This window comes from Mastomys coucha, unplaced genomic scaffold, assembly GCF_008632895.1.
Source record: "Mastomys coucha isolate ucsf_1 unplaced genomic scaffold, UCSF_Mcou_1 pScaffold23, whole genome shotgun sequence".
Taxonomy (NCBI): domain Eukaryota; kingdom Metazoa; phylum Chordata; class Mammalia; order Rodentia; family Muridae; genus Mastomys; species Mastomys coucha.
In genome coordinates, this window is record NW_022196906.1 from 24,063,813 (window position 1) to 24,068,823 (window position 5,011).

General features: G+C 43.7%; 1 pseudogene; it reads right to left on the reverse strand.

Moving 5' to 3' along the window:
• Window positions 1–1,322: 1,322 nt before the first annotated feature.
• Window positions 1,323–1,977, reverse strand: LOC116072789 (annotated as a pseudogene).
• Between the last annotated feature and the right edge of the window lie 3,034 nt (window positions 1,978–5,011).

Consider the following 5,011-nt stretch of genomic DNA (forward strand, 5'->3'; position numbering starts at 1 on the left):
GCTATGCAAAATAAAAAAATTAGTTGAACAGAGAGTTAAAAGTGATAAGATAAAACCTTGAATCTGAGTGAGAATAAAGACAGCCATCCATGTATAGTTCATGCATTTGTGACAGAGTCAGGTGGAAGGACACGTAGTTGATGACATGGTTTACATAGCCAGCAACATCCAAAAAGTAAGCATACCTGGAAAGTGGACAGTCACTTCAGCCACTGAAGCCTATTCTAGTCCACTCAAGTCATGAGCTTAGTGGGCAGGCTGTGTTTAGAAGGGAAACTGTAGCACCAAAGAAGGTCGTGAGCATACAGTTAGCGAATCTCAGAGAAACCGAGGTCAACATGGATCAATGTTATGCAAGTATCAGGTACAACAAACAGCTTTTCTTAAGACCAAAGCCAAGAGGTTGCACTCTCTGTCCCAAGAATTGTAAGATGTGAAAGTGTGAATTTATAGCATCAGCTGAAAGATTACACTGAAAGGCTTGAAACAGCATAAGCTTGTCATATGTGAATATAGAGGGAGCCTGAAGACACTAGTGGCTGCAGCTGTTATTGTCATAAGATGAGGACCAGCCCATAGGAACATGCTGCCAAGGAGAAGTCTGTGCAGAATGTGATCAATGCTAAGACTGTCTGGAGCTGTCCATAGCCGTGAGATCTTGCTAATCTCATTGAGACGGCTTTACAAGTGTGTTACTCATATTTTAATTGTGACTGTACAGAAAACCAGGTTCCCTGCTCAGCAAGCTCCTAGATAATTTAACCATGTTCCTGTGTAAACATTATTCAACTGGACATTTAGTTCCCACATTTCTCTGTATATATTATCTAATTGGAGGTGTATTTGATACTTCCCTATTGCTTTGATAAAACACCATGACCAAGGTAACTTACAGGAAAAAAGGCTCATGGCTTTAGAAAAATGAGTCCATCACTGTCACAGTGAGAAACACAAAGCAGCAGCAGCAGCAGGTATGGAGGGAAGACCCACTGAGAGCTCTCATTTTCCCCCATTTTAAATTATTATTATTATTGTTATTATTATTATTATTTGTAATAAAGGAGGTAGTGATATAAAGAGACACTTTAAGAGTCAAAATTCATATTAAACAGTGGGGAGAGAAAAATTGAATTAAGTCAAGTGGAGGAGTTGTGGAGAACCCACCTTTAAACATCAAATCAAGAAATCTGGGGGAAAGCAAAGGATTGGGAGAGGGGAGAACTGGACACCAGTCTAGTCTGTCCTCCAGGCTGGACCGTCTGTGCTACTGCGTCAGCAGTACATACAGCAGGAACTCACATCTTAAGCAGACTGGTCACTCCTTATGACCTCAGCCAACAGAGATGGGTCATGGAAGTAAAGGGGGATTTGAAAGCAAGGAAGGGCACGCAGGAGACTCCCAGTAGTGATTCTAGCCGGAGGTGGGCCGGGAGGAGACCCAGCTCAAATACTGAGCAGCCAGAAAAAGAAAACAGGGAATCTTGCCAACTGGAGCCTGGGTGGGGTGACCCTGTCCCAGGACCACACCTGTGTCCCTTTGGAAAGACTTGTGGGCATTGAACACGGTGGTGAAAAAGCCAAAGGGGAAGGCATCAATACCAAAGAAGAAATGGAATCCCCTCCCTTCCCCTACATCACTGAATGGCCGGAATCCCCCTCTGTTCTCTGTAGATGGTCTTTGGCCCTGAGGGCAGGGTGAACTTTTCAATCTGGCATCCAGCGGCTTCTGGCTCCCTCATCCATAAAGAGGGATAACCTTCTCCCTGCCGATGCCAGCTTTATATACTGGGTATTCTTGCCGGTCTGGCCCTGCCTCTAGCCACTGATGAAGACAGGGCCAGCAATACAGGTGGCCACACATGTTGACCACAGCTTTGTGAGCTGTCTCCAGACGTATGTTACATTAGAATGTCGCGTTTGGCCCACCCCACTCGGGATTTGGCCCTTGGGGCTGTTCTCTTCCTCTGCTGCTGCCATGGCAAGTTCTGCTTTGTCCCCACTTAGCCCTCAGTGCCCCCTGGCACGTGAACACACACACACACACACACACACACACACACACACACATGCGCGCGCGTGTGTGCGCGTGCGCCTCTACAAAGCAGGACTGAGAGCTCTCATTTTTAACTGCAAACAGAAAACAGAAAACAAACTTAAAATAGATAAATCTTAAGCTATCAAGACTCATCCCTAGTGACATAACTTTCTCCAGCAAAGCCACACTCGAGAAACCTCCCCAAACAGCCACTAGCTGGGAACCAGTATTCAAATTCCAAGACTGTGGGGGACATCTTAAAAGCATCACCATAGGTTAGAGGTTTTGTTGTCCAAGTCTCTACCGCAGTGCTCTTTCACTATTCTTACCTTATGCATCAGTTATTTTTAGCAGTGTTAAAAATCACCTTGATACTGCAGCATGTATGCAGTGACAGTTTTTGGCAGTTCTCCTGAGATGTGTTGGCTGGTCTTAGTGACCAGCTGGGCTACTGTATGCTCTACAATGGCTTTACTTAGTGGGCTTTTGTGACATCTGTTAGGGCAATAGGAGTGACTTGTTCACATGCCTCTACATACCAGGGTAACCTGACCCTTTTCATGGGAGTGGTCACAGTGTTTACACAAGCTCAGGACAACTAGCCTAACAAGGAAATGTCCCAGCTTCAGCTGATGTTGCATATGCTGTTGCCTTATTGGCCAGCACAAATTCCACAAGTAAACCTGAGTTGGTGTGGAAAAGGATTATCTAGGGAAATCATCTCTGACATTTTTGTAAACAGTACGGCTGCAAGCAGGTTTTATACAGCTACCTGTATATGACAACTTGATTGTGATCTTCTCAACACTCAGCACAAGGTAATTTTTACCTGTAGTTTATAGGCAGCACCTGCAGTTTGCCATGTCTAATGATGTAGCAGACCCTGCATGACACAGATGACTCCTACAAAGGCATGTGAATTCCACACCCTTCAGTATAAAATAAACGCTTCACTAATGCAAAGGGCTCTTCTTTTTAGATTAGTACAATTTTATTATATAAAAAAATCTATCCCTGGTCTTGCTTTCTGCTTTATAGCTGTGATGTGTCAGTACTAGGTAAGGTAAGAAAATAAAACTTTAGTATGCAAAATTATTGACGTCAAGAATAGATATATATTAGGGGCTAAGAGTGATTCATCTCTCCACAACAGAATTTTTTGCTCTTCCATAAAGGTTCTTTAGATAGCTGGTTCCCCAGAGACTTCCAGAACAAAACTCATCATTAAACCGATGCATGAGCATTCTCATTACTATCCGCACTGCACAGAATGATGTGTGCCTGTATTGAGTATTCTCATCTGGCTCCTACTTGACCTGAGGGTCAGCCCATGGTGTGGTATGTCCCACTTGAAGAGTATTACTTAACAAAGAAGCAACACTATATCCATAGAACATTGATTAAACCCACACCATTATATAATTCCAAATTGTGAAAATACAGTTACATCCTTTCCAAAAAGTTTGATCATCAGCCTTCACTTGGCTAGGGATATGGAGGAGAGGTGATGTCAATCAAACTGATGGGGTGGAAATGGAGTGCCCTGCTTGTGTTTCTCAGAGCACTGTGCTAAGGATCGAGCTCCCACTGAGAATCTCCTTCTTTCTTTTCTGCTCTGCCCCAACTTTGGCACAGTTAATTTTTCCCATTTGATTGACAGGCATCTCCACTCCCAGCTGTGTGTTCAAGCATGGCGATGCAGAAGGCCCAGAATCCATCATGTAAGAGAACCACAGGCCCGTGTCCCGCACATCACAGTCCACTTTCACCACGCTGCCCCCGTTCCATTACGCCAGAGTGGCTGTGAGCCAGCATGGTATGTAATGTCCTAAAACAAGCTCCTATTTAAAACTCCAGTAGATGACAGCCCATATGAGAGACAGGCTTCACTCTGTCAAGTGAACATCTCTAAAGCATCTGCCCTCTCCAGGCTGCTGTTCGTTCTCTATGACCCACTGAGGCTGTACTCAGTTCTTCTGGCTGTTCTGCGGGATGGGAGCTGCTGTGTCTCAGCGAGGAGCTGTCAAATTGTCTCACTTTCCCTGCCTAATTCATATGAGGATATCCATATTTATATTGATCTAGGCACATGAATGGCAATCTCATTCTAGGCCTCAACTTGGCAGAGATGATCCAAAGTATATTTGCACTCACTGCAAATTCCAACACATCCACAAGAGACTTCTATTTAGCCTGCTCGATGATGTTACTTGTTTATTCTCCACAAACAGAAATCAAACAAGTGATGTGTGTATGTGCTCGTGCACACACGGTTATGTATCATCTTACCTATATTAACTATTTAGAAATGTTACCTACTGTTCATTTGCCAACTTTTTACTACAAATCACTTACTAGTTTTGCTACCAGTGAACATACCAGTTTAGAGCCCTGATCTAGCCTACACTCAGATGTAACCTCACAACGTTAATAATGACCAGAATGAAGAGAGGATTAAAGTGCTATGTCATGCAACACTCTTGGTCCATTCCATTCTTCTGTCTTTGCCATGACCTTTGAGATGGAATTTGCATTTATTGGTCTCTGGAGCTTTTCATAGACTTGTCTGTTGGTACCCACCATTCCTGGATAGTTTCTGTGAGCCAGGAACAAGCATTCTGCATCCCCAAGCTCTAGTTCCCTCCAATTCTAATCATTCCCTTTTATCCATGAGAGGCTCTACAAAGACTCAAGCTTAGCAGTTCTTTTAGCAACACACTGAAATTCCAGGTCATGAAAAGCTGTTAGCAGCATCATGCTGTTGGGATCACCCTGGATCACCCCACAGTTGGACTACCAAAGGGATCAGTGTCACCAAATTTTTTTTAGCTGTGGTACAGGCAATATAATATACAGAGTTCTCAGTGAATCTTCCATCGAGGGAGAAATTATAAATTTTCTGTAGTCTTCATATTGGAGTTACTTTTCCAGCCTCCACCTAGTTACTATTACTCCTGAGATAAAGGGAAGCTGAGG